Genomic DNA, 15671 nt, shown 5'->3' with positions numbered 1-15671 from the left:
GAAAAAAATATCGGCGCATGAGATTCGCCATTACGCCGGCGCTTTTCACGCGTTTCGACATGATAAACAATGTTTGGTGTAATCAGTGTCATTCTGATAAGCATTGCCCGGAATTAACACTGCGCGCTCATTCGAGCAGATGTTTGCATAGAAGAGTCATAAGTGTACCGAAAACACAGAGGGTATAATTCATACATTTCGTTACAAATATAACTCTTTCTTCTGCTATTCGTTTATTCTTGGAAACTTCAAAGCACAGCATATTTAACGAATAAGCAGACCCTTTCATTCTACATATGCCGAACGTTATAATTCTAGTACACACACCAAGCCCCTTCGCAGTCTTTCTTTAGTTCGTCATGCATGTCGCCGAAACTAGCACTTCTGCTCCTTTTCTACAAAACAATGCATGAAAATTACTCTGTTGTCCATTTCTCCGTAGCAGTATACCAATGCAGTAGGTGAAAATAACCAAAATTTACCACTACTTTCATTATTCTCCTTTTGTGTTCTCTCGGTAAAACAATGTGTAGAAACAAAAAAATGGACCAAGAAAATTTTCGCACTCGAAAAATTCATACGTATCAGAAAAGAGAAATTACACGTAGTGCAACTTAACGAAAATTCGACCGCGTAGTACGTCAGTATGCATCAATCATCAATATTAAGCTCGCCACTGAGTTTTGCATACCAGCTCCTGTGCAATGCTGATATTAGCAATCATATATATACTAGCTACAAGAACGCGGAAAATAAGTGCTGACTACCACGCAGCTCAAATTGATCTACTCTCCCGTTTTCCAGGGCAGTTCGTCGCTTTTATTCAGTTGTTAACTTCACGCGTACAACAGACAAACTTTCGTCGTAGCTAAATTTAATCAGTCGGGCCTTTGATTTCCTCAGAACTGCCGTTCACGCAAAGATGAGAGGGCTTAAAGGTAAGGGCCCTAAAGGTTTTGCGCAGAGAACGGGCAGCTCCTTGGAAAAAGCAAAAAAAAAGTACATGTTCGCTGCATGCCTGAAATACAAAATCACAAGTTTGTAAAATGAGCCTCACGATGCAAGGTCATCGTACAGGCGCCCTTGTACGCAAAGCGCCGCGACATGAAGGCGCGAACACTCGAGCTCTATAACTCATGCTTATATTCAACTACTATCTTTCTGCCTTCGGTAGATTAATCATTCTTCCTTTTTGTGCGAAGCAGTGCTTCACGTCGTTGCCGCATTTCGGTCGCTTCATCACCATAATGACGATATCGTGTCGACGGCCACGCTCGTTCTAAAGCCGGGCGATGTTGGCGTATTCCGAGGCCGCGATTACTTTCTCTCTACTTCTTTTTTTTTTGGAGGGGGGGGATGTTAGAAAACTGTTTCTACAAGCCCCTGCGGCCACTGCGGGTCTATATCTGCCCCTTCTTCAAGTGGCTCTTCCACGCGCCAGTATCAAGGAAACGAAGTGAGTAAGCCAGCAAATCTTTGTACGCTTCGGCAGTGAGCGGAGAGAATATGTCTCGCCCCAAGCGGATGTTTTGATGATTTTTCAAGAAAAGTCCGTAGAACCGAGTATTCTGTTTCCTGTGCAAGCCCTTTGGAAACAGAGTTGCTGCGATGAAAAGCTGCCTTTCTCCTATCTCGTAGGTTATTGCTGCTGTACCTATATTATAGAATTCGTATTTCATTTTTTGTGGAAATGAATTTTAGGGAGTTTTTCACGGGTTTTTGTTATGCATATGGCCAAATAAATGCCCGAATGACCCCTACGTCCCTTCTCTATTCCCTTCCGAAAAAAGAAAAAAAGAAAAAGGAGAAAGCAAGAAAAACAGCGCGCCCAAATGGCCTTCTATAGCCATATTACCGCAACCACATGTGCACTTAGATGACATTAAATATTGTCAAAATATGTTGAGCATACCAAAGCCTCCGTTGGTGTAGGAGGCTCAACTGCCACTCGGATTTCACTACCCCTGCCTTCTTCCTCGGTGCGAGGTAGCGAACATAGATCAGCCTGGTAATTCTCCTTTCCGTTCCCTTATCGCTTGTTTCTCTCTCGATCTCTCAGCAGTTGCTAAAACCTATTTTACTGGCCTTCTTACCCATACTACCGGAAATTAATTTCAGAGGAATGAAGAGACTGGAATGTATAACTCTGGTTGTACTAGGAAATACGTATTCTGGCAACAACGATCGTGATCACCTTTTATTTGCACAGGGTACAGTTGTAGTGGCATGCCAGCATGTCTGCCTCCCCAAAGACATCTGTCGATGTGTTCTTTAAACAGGTCGACTGAAAATATTAACATACCTACAGAAATTAAAAGTGTTGTTCAACGGGTCGTGTAATACGGAGAACCAATAAGCGATGGTACACGAGTGTAGCAGATCGCATTATAAGCGAAGAGAAACCTAGTCGAGAGCAAGAGAGGTTTAGACGCAATGAGGAAATTTGAAAAATTGTAGGCATCAGATAAGATCCCGCTGGTAGAGGATGGCAACAACTTTAGGTCGCTGGTAAAGGCTCTTTCTTTTGCAGACTGATGACGACTACACTTGCAAAAATATCATGTGAAAGTGTGCAAGCCAGGTCGGTAAACAAAGTAACCTGGCTACGACGAAGAACAACAAATGCGACAAATTACTGCAAGATAAACAAATATTCTATTCCATATGCTGTCCTGAACAAGTATGCTGACCCTCTGTTTCTGACATGTGCGCTGTTCTGCATATCCTGGCTCTTAATAGCAGAAATGCTATCTGGAAATTAGCAGAAAGCAAGCAACGTTTTTATCGTTTGATATTATTTACTGTTATTCGTGCCTCTCACGATGGTGCCAGGAACAGTAAGTACGCCACTGAAAAAGAAATAATAACGTATCTTTTAGCTTGGAATTATCGACTTTTCTCATTGAACTTAAGAATGAACTTATTTGACTGAAGCTAAGAAAGCTAATCTCAAATTCCTATTTCTGCCAGAAAACATAACTGGAAGTGGTAGCAAGATTTCCGCAATAAAGTGAACTTCTCGCGCCATTGTAACGAGCAGACAAGACGTAGAGACGACGATGATGATGACACTGTAGGGAATAGGCCACGAACCGAGTGGTAATATCATAAACGAAAAAAAACACGGCTTTCTCGAACAATCGTATTTACTCTGACTTTTCGTGTTCTGCTCCAGCGTCTCCCGTGCGAGCGCCGGAGCCGAAGGAAACCCCTTCGTCTTCGCGTCACTGCATATCAACCGGTTTTATTGGTGGTTTCTCCATGGGCAGGAACACGGTGGATGCGTTCACATAATTACTAAAATTAAGCGGCTGTACAGCACCGGCAGCAGCACAGCTGAAAACAAGATTAAGAAAAAGCTCTTTATATTAGGTATACGTTTCTTTAAGATGAAGCATCCAGCGTACTTCATGATTATTTTTAATCATTTTCGTGGACTTCGACCACTAAAACATATACGATCAAGGTTAATTGTTAAGTTTAACAATAATAATCGTTGTTTGCGAGTGCCGGTTCTCTATTAGCCAACTCAAAATTATTTTAGCCTGCAGTAATGCCTCTCCAGCTTTTCATTAAGGTTTTTATTTGTTTGGTGTTTGAATGTTGACGACGAATACGTGCAGTAACATTTGTGCAATAGTTACGAAACTCTCAACAGCGACTCATGGTTGGCGTGAAATGCATCTTTCTTTAGAGTGGTTACGATATATGTTGCATTCCATGCCTCCTATTATTATAGCACGTGATCACTCACACGTCCGCGGGCGTCAAGGCGGCAAACGCGCGTAGCAGCTGTGTATGCGACAGTACGCGTCCTGCATGTAATAGCTCGCACTGGAGTTATCTCGCTGCACAGGAAAGACGGACTTTGCATGCGAGGTTCGCATGCTGATGGTTGTTCTGTTCGCGGAACATCCCATTTGTTTTTTATTCAACTGCTGCTACACAGAGAAACCTCTCATAGGTAATTACTCAGACACCTTCAACAAGTTTTGTAATGCGCTCTACAGCCTGCAAACCCTCCAAACGCGCCATCTACCAAGCACGGTAATTAGTAGGTGAGGCGTTCGGCTGCCAGCCATACGCCAGGTATAAAAATACTTACTTCGATGTCCACTTCCCCTAACGATCAAAAGTTATTTTTCTTCACCGTACATCACACTATTTACCGCGGCCTTTATTTACATTTATTTCAATCCCCTTTCCCGCTTCCTCAGTACAGGGTGACCCGCCGTGGCTGCTCAGTGGCTATGGTGTTGGGCTGCTGAGTACGAGGTCGCGGGATCGAATCCCAGCCATGGCGGCCGCATTTCGATGGGGTCGAAATGCGAAAACACCCGTGTACTTAAATTTAGGTGCACGTTAAAGAACCCCAGGTGGTCGAAATTTCCGGAGTCTCCCACTACGGCGTGCCTGATAATCAGAAAGTGGTTTTGGCAAGTAAAACCCCATAATTTAATTTTAATATTCAGTGCAGGGTTGCCTACTGGGCTCAGCCTGGTTAACCTACCTACCTTTCCCTTATGACTTCTCTCTTTCTCTTGGAGTGTAGTTCAAAGTGCATTAAAATTCGCTAAATTGTAGGTCCCCCTTCCGAGACCGCGTATTAAGGGGTAAAAAGCATTGATTTCCTGCTTAATATTTCAACATCCGCCTCATCAGTTCTCGCACAATTTGTACCCCGGAGAAGCTACAGCAAAAGTGCCGATGTGAAGGAAGTAGTCTAGACCAAAATGTTCAAGCTTTAGTGGATATCTAAAAAGTAACTATTACACGCGACTCGGGCTGCTGCGTACGTTAGTCTGGTGCTCATTCATTTCTGGCGCTCAAGAAAACACGCATAGGCAGTGACAGCTAGATCTTTTAATTTGCCGTCTGGAAAGAGCACAGGATGTCGAGATGTGTCTTGCAAGTCTAATAGTGAAAAGTACAGAACTAACAACGTGGAAGAAGCGAAAAGACGAAAAACATTAGCGTTGACTAAGAGTCGCAAAGTTCGTTCCGAAGTGGTGGTTCAGTATATGCAGGGGGCAAGTGTGGAATCAAGAACCTACACGTCGCACTTAGACAAGCCAACTTCCTCCTGGACGTTGACTCACTGCCTCACTGTAATGGCCATCACATACTGAAAAGGGCTCGCGCTCTTGACAGCACCACTTATTAATGGGACATTGCTGAATAGAGTAACTGTTTGGGCTAGTTGGTCCTGATCCATTTATTTTGCTCTGGTACACAAGACCAGTGCATAGCGGACAACTGGTAGTGCTGTACGACATGCGACTGAGGACAGTCCGTAGATGGTATAGGCGCCATAAGTTGCAGCTGCTGGTAGTGTATTATGAATCCGGCGAAGTCTATTGCAATATATATATATATATATATATATATATATATATATATATATATATATATATATATATATATATATATATATATATATATATATATATATATATATATATATATATATATATATATATATATCGCATTACACAACAATTTAGAAACAGCTCTTGTTGTCAGTAGCTATAGATAGCTCCTTCTTTATTGACTATCCTGTACAGCCATGTTTACATGTTGAAAGCGCAAAATACAAGCTCACATTTGTCTTTACCGTCGTTCTTTTTAACGCGTATAGCATCAGCCTACTTCAGGCGTTTTATGTCCATCTGACGGTCCGTAGAAATGTGGCCGCCGCGGCCGGGATTTTATCCCGCTACATCACCCTTAGCAACACAACAGCAACGCCGCTAAGCCACCACGACGGGTTCGTCGTCATAAAGCCTTCGTCGTTTCATCAATTTCAATCCTTTTTCGTCATTATATCAAAGTCAGACTGTCATCATTCAATCGTGATTATGCTACCGTTGTCATGCCATCGCTTTCATTTCATCGTCAGACAGTCGCTATCACGCATCCGTTTTCATACTGTCGTCGTCACGCTATCATCGTCATACACGCTTCGTGATACGGTCGTCGTCCTGCCATTGTCGTTATACACTTGTCGAGATCTCATTGTGCTGGTACTGTTGTCCAGCCATCACCCTCACTCTGTCATCGTCATCTTGTCATCGTCATGCACTCGTTGACATACCGTCATCCTGACTCCGTTGCAGTCGTTCCATCGTCGCCATTTTAACATACCGTCGTCGTCATGCCATCATCCTCACACAGCCGCTGTCGTTTTACCATCGTCATCACTTCAGTAACGCCATCCCATTGTCATCACACCGGCTTTCTCGATGCCGTCATCGTCACTATGTCGTTATCACACAGCCCCTATCATGCATTTGATCTCTACTACTGCCGTCATTCCGTCGTGGTTGTGCCATCATCGTCATTCAAGTTCGTGATCCGCTTGTCGTTATATCATCGTGGTTACGCCATCGTCTTCATGCGCTCGTTGTCGTCCCACTGTCCCTGTGTCGTCGTCAAACTGTAGTCGTTACACCATTTCTATCATTGAGGAGTGGTCATTGCATTGTCGTCATGCCATCGTCATCATACCGCCTTTGTCTTTCCGCCGACGTCATTCCCTCTTCGTCATTCAATCGTCGTCACTGCGCTGGCGCCTTATAGCCGTCGTGATACCGCCATGAACATCTCCTTGGCAAGCGAATGCTAGTGCAAAGTAGGACGATACCGGAGTGGTGTGTCGTATATATCCGAAGAAACAGAAGCCTCGCAATGACCACTACAGATGCTAAATTAACGTGACTTCAGAAATACGGCGTGTACCCCCATTACTCAAATACTAATCGCATTACCGTCGACAGTCATCATGAGATGAGTTCTGTCGTAAATTTCTTTTCTTTTTTGCAAATTATGTAGTACGTTGTAGTCACACACGAAACAGCAGTTCTGTAGCGATTAAAATTCTCGAATTTGTAGAGGCAGCATTCCAGCATTATGTTGAGTGGGGTTGCTCAACGCAGGCGTTGAGCAACTTCCCACAACATCATGCTGAAACGCTGCTTCTACAAGCCTTTGTGGGATTCAGTGAATCATTTCGACGCAATTAAGAATGCTGGTAACTGTTCTATCACTAATTTCCGCACAAACTGCCGTGAGTTCAATAAGTAAGGGATAATAACATAAGGTGAAATCAGAGAGAAGTTCTCCGAGGCGGTGGCCCTGTCTTTTTCTGCTCCCTTTTTATTTCACTTTTAACTAGTTTGTTTACATTGTGCCTGGTCTTCATTGCTCTGGAATTGAGGGAAAAGAAGTGTAGCGTTCTACGAGCCCGTTGAAGCCAGGTACGAAGCCTTCTTTGCCTGCGCGCATTAATGCGTTTAGCATTAATTCCTAAATAGTTTCATCACACCAGTTTGCGATATCCTGGAGCACAATGTTTGCATAATTTACGAGAGCGTCCGGATTTGTGCCCCTGAAAAAAATGGTGGTATCGTCTGCATGTCCTATCCATTTGATATCATCAGTAGTCGAAAAAAGGTCATTCATGTAAACAATGAAAAATAAGTGGTCCGAGAATGCTTCCTTGTAGCACACCATGTGGGATAGGTTTTCTTTCTGAGTTTGAATGATTATGGCAAACGTAAACCGCCTTAACTTCGTCAAACGTTTGAATGATTATGGCAAAAATTCGTTTGCGTGGCCACGTACTCCGTGTCGTTCAAGCTTTGCTAAAAGTGTGGTATGATGAACAATATCGAATGCTTTCGTGAAATCTAAATATATACCTTGCGCCGTATATATAATTGCGCCGCATATTAAGACAAATATCAGCCCGTGGTTGCAAAGTGACATGGTTTGATCAGAGCTCGAGATCTTCAGATTTATTTCACATTGACCCATCACTTCAATTCAAGATCCCGTCCACATTAAATACAGCCAGAGCCTTTGAAGCGCTGATTCACCGTCTGCGGCCAGGGTACCGCGTACACAAAACACTTTCTACATACAATTTCAAGAGTTGTTAGTGCGGAATGCCCCTGTGGCCACGTCGATGAAGATGTACAGAATCTTCTGCTAGAATGTATGCGACACGACACACACAGACAAAGCTTAGCACTTGATTTAGTGACATTAGATTGCAGGCCCTTCAGCCTAAGGAAGATCTTAGGTCTTTGGCCAACACACTTATTGCAAAGACGAGCGTTACTGGCGCTTCAAAAATTTCTAGAAGCGAGCAATATTCTCGGAAAGTAATGAGTAGTGTTTGAATGTGATAGCGCATTCCATGTTCTTTTATTACCCGACTTTGGCCAATCTAATGACTGGTTTTTTGTAACTTCGTAAGAATTTAATCCGTGATCAGTGGTTGTCGGGGCATCGACGGGTGCAACGAAGACCGCGGCGAGCGTCCGGACTCAAGAAGCGCACCGGGCGGGAGGAGGTGGCCATCACCTTGGCCGTCTCCGAACCCGGATGCACTACAGTGTTGTGTGACTCTAGAACGGCAGAGAAGAACTACGCCGAGGGTAGGGTATGTAGTGAGGCCGCGCGCATACTGCGCAAGGCCGAAGACATCGGACGCAAAAGTGCTGTGGTGATAAAGTGGTTTCCGGCCCACATGGGCACTGATGTATCGGAACGCGGGAACGTGAACCACAACGAGACGGCCAACTCGGCCGCGCGAGGACTAACCAACCGCGCAGCTGCAAGCGCGGCCGACTCGGAGTGTTGGTCGTGGTGCAGTGCCAAGGACAATATGACCACCTTCAACGAAATAGTGAAGTGGTACAGACTGAACCGACAGACTATGCCGCCACCTCACCCGGGGCTTACCCGTAAGGACGCAGTGTTATACAGACAGTTACAGACAGGGTCCCTGCTCACTCCGGTGCTAGCTAAGCACGTGTGTCCGAACGTGTACGCAAGTGACGTGTGTAGAATGTGCGCGAAGCAGAGAGCCACTGCGGCTCACATCCTTTGGGACTGTAGCGTAAATACGCGAGAAGCCAGCGAGAAGACGATGATCCCGCCGCAGCTATAGGCTGCAACAAGAAGCTATGATCAAGAGACACAACTCAAGGCCGTCCAGCAGGTCTCGGCAGCTCTAGAGAGGCAGCCACCGCGCGAAACCGGGGAGAAGGGGGGCAGCACCCCCAAGAAGGGAGCGGTTGCCCTCTCGGACCCGCGGAAGTAGCGAGGGACCAAGACCTCGAGGAGCACAACGCACGAGACTGACGTATTGGCCGTGTCGCGGTAAAAGCTTGTCCTCCCTGCGTGGAGGGAGCCTAACCGATTCTGCAGGCATTTTAAATACATTTGTTCTCTCTCTATCTGATTTCTTATGTGCCCTTACTTTAGTCTAGCTAAGTGACCGGACTTTGTGTTTATCTTAGTGCAGGTATGTGACTGGACTTTGTGTTACTGTGCTTCTGAGTTGACTTTCAGTTTTAGTGTGGTTTTAGTCTACTACGTGACTGGACTTTGTGTTATTATGATTTGGAGTTGTCTTTCAGTTATAGTGTGACATTAGTGTACTTATGTTACCAGAATTCTTGTTGTTGGGATTTCACTATTTTTGTTATGATTTATTTTTTTGTTATTAAAGACCCCTACGTGAAAAGGAGTAGCCGGCGCCAATCAAAGGCAACATCTCCTAAATACCATAGAATAATTAAAAAATTATTACGCTTATATTAAGAATCAATTCTCCCAGTCCTGACGCTGGCTGGTCGCTCGTACACAGACAGATAAAAATAAATGAAAAGGTAGCGACAATAATGATATATATTTGCCAGAGAATGTATGCTACCAGAGCATATATCGGGATACAGTTGGCCACAGAAAAGCCCGTGGGGCACGGGATTTGCCGAAAATTTGAATTCCCGCGATGCCGGTGCATATGGCGCAGAGTTCAAAGTTCCAGTGCGCCGTAGCCTTTCCGACCTACACCGTGGTTTATTAAATTGGAAGCGTCATGTTTCTACCGAGAATATTTGTGCATTTACCATGGAACCCGCATCACGTAAAGCTGTTTGGCCAGCTGTATGGGCAGTCAGATGGATATATGTAAAAGTATAACAGCAACAAAACCGCACGCCCTGCAGTTTTTGAACTTGTCACTCAAAGCCTACTGCTTCATTTGCATCCTATAGTTGAAATGTCCTTGTAGTGTTTTTATAAGGGTGCGTTTATAAAGGCCTATTAAATATGTACTCAACAGATTCTGTGGCCCTGCCCTGCGATTTATCACTTTTTATGTACTGCAAATTGCTACTTTCTGTGGATGAGTGGGATGTGTCTCTGATGGACTGCGCTGCGCAGTCGGCACAGAAAGTTGACGTAACAGCTGGGCATGCTTACATTTTCGGTAAGAAAATGCTTACACAGCTTCTTCGCACTGCAATGATAGAAGTCAAAACACTATTATAAGCAAACAGTTCTGGCGATACTGGTCAAGGCAGCAGAAATCTTTGCAATCTGGTTGTTATAATAACGCATACGTCCTGAGCACGAATAACTGTAAGTACTTGAGACCATTTTCCCACCATTGTTATGTATATAGACATCCCACTTATCTCTGTCGAGCAGACGGTGAGGTCCACATTTCTTTCGCCGTCTAAATCTTTCTCAAAGTAGCTTCCTTATTTCCTACGTTATGCTAACCATAAAGGGACAAAAGCGGGCGATTTAATATAACGCACTCTATTTTTTTATGAAAGAGCCAATGCCGCGTGCACTTAAATGCAGGAGCGATAGCTTCTAGGGTAGGAGTAGAACGTGCAGGCTTAAATCTGCTGTTTCTGTGTTAGGTAAAGATTTCTTACACACGTATACATTCGTAAAATGTGGGTGACTTAGCACAGCAGTATAGGGAGCCAGCAAGCGATAAATAACAACGTTATGTACTATATGAGCAAGAATTTACTGCCGATGAGTAAGAAAGCATTAAAAATGCACGCTCAGACGTGCAGCATGTAAAAAAAGAATTCTGATGTACCGCACATACATTACGATTAGGCACGTTGGCAGATCTCGTTTAGTTTGGGGGAATGAGGGTTTATGTGTTCTTCCAACCGCTTTAAGAATTGTGAAGGAACTCTCGACACGATTTTATATGCATGGAGTTTTTCCTGGTGTTATTTTTTATACTAAATATACCAAGATTACGCCACGTTCTTCCTACGAGTCCTATCGTACTGCGTATTTTTGTTGTGTTCTGTTAAAGAACGGCTGCTGTGAAGAGAGTGAGGTAAAAAGCACCTAGTGTACTCTGTTTTCCTCCGTTTTATAGCTAACACATTACAAAAATTGGATGCCGCCTAGCTCAGCTAACCCTGGATATGCAAAGCGAAAGCTTGGCTTAGCCTGGTTAAGTCTTAGTTTCACTTGGTTAACGTTTGATTTAGCTATAGTTATTATACTTAGATGTACAATCGTCGCATAGCCAGGCATGCCAGGCAAGGTTGGTGGCTAAACATGACTGTGATTAGGCTCGCGTGGACACGCATCGTTCGACGGTGCGACGCCTGTTGTGCCACAGGGAAAGCGCAGGTGCTAGACATGCAAAGAGACGCCTCGAACATACGCAGCGTTGAAGCACAAACAGACAGCGCACGAACGTTGCGATGCCTGTTGCATTCCAGACCGTCTCCAAGGAAGCAGTTCGCCGGGCAATATCTACATCCGACATCCATGGCCAAACTCGCACTCACTAGGCGAGCGTTGCGAGTCACGTGGCCAGGTGGCGACCCGGCCTGCGGAGAGCGCATGCGCCAAGCCGGCGGCGGCGCCGGCGGAGATAGGCGCGGCGGGTCACGTGATGCGCTGCCAAGGCTACGGCGCAGGCGCGGTCAAATGAAGGTAAAATTGCTCATGACGGCGAAACTCGGCTCGACGCGTTTAGTAAAGCTTTCGCTTTAAAATACAGCGGATATCTTTACCAGAGAACAGAGTACACCTGACAAAGAACTAGTCTTTCTTATTACTTATTGAACAAGAAATATCCGCTTATTTCCGGCAACCATTATGTTGTACTTAAGTTGCACTAGGAACATCATACTTTACCCTACCACGAACACAGAAAAATTGTCTTATTAGTAAGATTGCTTATAGCACTACACATCTTTAGTTACATTGCTACATTCGCCTGTTCATGCTGTCATCTCAGTTACATCTTCCAATAGCTTATTTTAAAGCGAAGCTTTCCTTCCTTTAACCATATTTTCTTCACTCTTTGCCGCTTCTCGAAAACTTCGTTTCACATTAAATCCAGCACGTTTCTTGAACCTGCATAATTTTTTTCTTCTATTCTTTGTCTCACTGTTATCATATCGTTAACTTGCCTTTCTAACAAGATGCGTCCGGTTTCGCAATAAATTAACTAGCGCTCGGGGTAAATCCGTAGATGAGTTACCTGTATTCCACTGTGATCTGAAATCACTACTCGAGTTTTGCTTTTATCTTCCAGTGACCTTTTCAGGCGCTCTCTCCTTTCTCACACTGAAATATTCCTTTATTTTTGCTTGCGAATTTCTGAGAAATCGAGCGTGTTTTCTTATGCTTGTCTTGTATTAGGTTTTAGTTACATTCTACTAAATGGCTATTTTGCGCGTGGACGGTTCTTCTGAGCCACCAAATACAGTCTCAATAGCACCAGCTGGAGACGCGTCCGTTCTTGCCGAAACCCACGCCACACACTGACTTGCCACCTCAGTGCATTCACTTTTTTTCCTTATTTTTCTTCCTTCTGCTTGCCATCTCGAGCCACCTCTTTCTTTTCATTTTTCACTTTTGCCTGTCTCTAGGGGCACTCAATTCTTCTTTGTTTTTCAATGTTCCTTCGGTATTTTAATTCGACGAATGCTCAAGACATGCAGTCAGTCATGCAGACAGACAGTCTTGCTCTTGCCTCTTTCCATGACGTGCCAAAGTTGTTATATTTACCCCTCTTCAATCTTTTCAGCAGTCTCAACAGAAACGCCTGACTGTAACTGTTACAGGTCATGCACTGCTTTGCTTGCGCTGGTTCTCAAACCTTTCGCCTCCGAAGTTTGCTGCACTTATGCCCAGCACCTTTATTCGGCGTTACCGAAAGCACGTTGTTATTGGAGTACGCAACGTGCCGAGGTGTCCCTACTTCTGTAACTTATGAGTTAAGTAATTAACCACCGTGTTAAATAAGAAAGGATTCAGTGCCGAGCGTTCACGGAAGTCCACCATGATTCTACGCGGTTAGTCGCCTGCAACGCCGAACTTTTTTTTGTTATTTCTTGTTCTCTTACTCATGAGCTGCGCATAGTTCATGAAACGCCTTTTTTTCAATTTCTTTTCTTTTCTTTTTTTACTTTTGTAGGATTGCTTAGAGTTTTTCTTGCCTGCTAACTTTCACCTCAAATCTTTTATCCATGCGAATGTAATCCCCGTGGGCAAAACTACCTACGATTCACGTGGAACTAATCCATGTAAATATAAAACTAACGTTTCATTTTAACGTGCATGTCATTCCCCTGTGCCCGAATTTAAGTTGTATCTCTTAAACTAGCAGTAATAGCCAAGAACTAACCACATTTAAATAGGTATTATTAAAGATGAGCATATGAGAGGCACGTATTTACATGGTAATTTTCGGTATGCACTCTCCTGAACATCTTTACAATATAAAACGTGAACGCTTTTCGGCAACGCGCATATTGAGTCTCCACTGCGCATGTGCAGAATTGTGAGCTATCTGAATATTAGGTTTGACGTTGTCTTGGCTACAATGTTTCTGCGCCACAAGTCTCTCGTCTTAAGACGGCATGTTGAATTTTCAGAATAGAGTTTTCAGCATCAGCAAGCCCAAGGTAACCAAATGCATCAAGAGAAATAGGCTGGTGGCACTATATATTGCTAAAAATCCATATCAGAGCAAGACGACTACAGAACAACGATAGGCTATAAGTGATTTCTACAGGGCAATTTATTACGTTTGGCATGTTTAGTGATTGGCATTTGGCAACCTCACATAATGGCAAAACATTTTTCAAATGACGATCCTCATCGTCTATTCGCTCAATGAGCTTTCGTCAAATGCGACCGACATTCCCCAGCGCCGTAAGCTACGACTGCCATACCATCTGATTGTATTGACATTGAACGACAATAGGACGCAGTACTTTGCGAACTCGGATACCAGAGTAGAAGATGGAGTGGAGGGTCAATAAAGGCAACACAATATTTCGTGATAAAATAGAGTGGTTGGGATGAAGGCATGAACAAAGAACCTCCAGGTCTCCAAGTATAATTGTAAATCAGCTCTAGTCCTGTGATCTTCACGTTGTTGCCTTTGTGCACATGCCACTGTGTTTTCACTGAATCAAAACAACTCGCCCAAGTCAAGGGCTTACTTCAAAACGAACTATTGTGTAGAGGTACACATGTAAGTCTTTTTTTTTCATTATTATTTATTGAAATGATGTTGCTGAACTTGCGGGTTTAGTAAGTACCACCCTAATCCGTGTTCTCATGAGTCTAGTGAACATTAAACGCAGCGACACCGCGTGGTAGCTCCGCTCAAAATTATATTGACTATCAACTTTAATTGTATTGTAACTTCGCTGTAATGAAAGCACACTGACGTATCGACAAAGAAGAGCCGCGAAACCACACGACATAAAAAATATAGGAGGCGTATACGAGCTCTTATACGCACACATCGAGGACAGCCTTAGCTGAGACGAACCTCTAAAATTATTATGAACTAGCTAGCTCTCACCAAGATGTTCCAAACCTCTAAAGGACCGCAGGCGCCTTTACGGGTTCCGACACGCAATACTCATGTGCAATAATTTAGTTGATACTGGAGCCTTCCCAGACATCACTCAATGTTGCTTGAGTTTTAGTGCGACAGTGAATTGGAACTTTCTGAACGCTGTCCACCGGTTGACGTGGTGCCCGCCCGCTCTGTTCACTCTTCAGTGCACCCTCATAAATTTAATTGCGGGCTATATGACTTCACCAGAAACTCTTGAGGAACTCATTGGCATTCACTTACTATAGGCAACGTTTCCCCTCGAAAGTCCTCCATCACCCTTATCTTTCTATGCCCCCTTTTCCCTTCCCCTTGCCTAGGGTAGCAACCAGACGCATTTCTGGGTAACATCTCTGCCTGGTCCCTCTGTTTTGTCCTCCTATTCACTTCAACACCTCAATTATACTGCATGTGAACATCTTATTTGCACTGTCCACACCCGTGTTGTTGTGATGCCTTAGTTTAGCTACGAATTAGCGCGATTTGATCATATCCGGTAATTTTTAGCGGTCAAAAGGAAATAGCTCCCGGCAACTGCTGATTCCGCGCGAATGTAGCAAAGCAGCGGCGCAACGCGGCGAGAACTCAAAGCATGCCAGTGATCGACACGCACTGCAGCGAAGCAAACGGTGCAGGAGCAGCGTGGCACGGACTTGCGTCGCCATCTGTGAGCGCAATGCGGAAGCGGCCATCGCGGAGTAGGCGCCGACGCGGTGTGGCGGCGCTGCGGTGTCACTCAAGGCAATCGAAAGAACGTGCAGCAATATACGCGTGCCTTGGGATATCGTGGAAAGATGGCGAACGGCGTCGTGGGCGGAGTCGCAGAATGCTGACACTACAGTTTCAGTCGAACGTAATTGAGGGCGTCGTTGGTCTACGCGTGGTGTATAGGTCAATGGTATTTAGGTCAAAGCGCAATTTGTTCGGTGCGAATTAACCAGTAATGCTACGCTACAGCGACAAGGTT

At 44.4% G+C, this 15671-nt stretch overlaps 1 protein-coding gene and 2 long non-coding RNA genes across 8 annotated transcripts in view; 2 read left to right on the top strand and 1 right to left on the bottom strand.

The window, feature by feature from the left end:
• LOC135899974 (irregular chiasm C-roughest protein-like) overlaps positions 1-15671 on the bottom strand; it is an 872345-nt gene that overhangs the window by 446585 nt on the left and 410089 nt on the right. The window lies entirely within an intron of this gene.
• LOC135899977 (uncharacterized) overlaps positions 1-15671 on the top strand; it is a 322265-nt gene that overhangs the window by 75989 nt on the left and 230605 nt on the right. The gene's annotated exons all lie outside the window — the stretch shown is intronic.
• Positions 1-15671, top strand: part of LOC135899976 (uncharacterized) — an 88164-nt gene that overhangs the window by 40578 nt on the left and 31915 nt on the right. For both annotated transcript variants that reach the window (XR_010563760.1, XR_010563759.1), the window contains exon 2: positions 11559-11775. This is a non-coding gene — a long non-coding RNA (uncharacterized lncRNA). The remainder of the gene's footprint in view (positions 1-11558; positions 11776-15671) is intronic.

The sequence above is a fragment of the Dermacentor albipictus genome, chromosome 4 (genome assembly GCF_038994185.2).
Source record: "Dermacentor albipictus isolate Rhodes 1998 colony chromosome 4, USDA_Dalb.pri_finalv2, whole genome shotgun sequence".
NCBI lineage: Eukaryota > Metazoa > Arthropoda > Arachnida > Ixodida > Ixodidae > Dermacentor > Dermacentor albipictus.
Note: the sequence above shows the minus strand (reverse complement) of the source record. Positions and strands in the feature narration are given on the sequence as shown.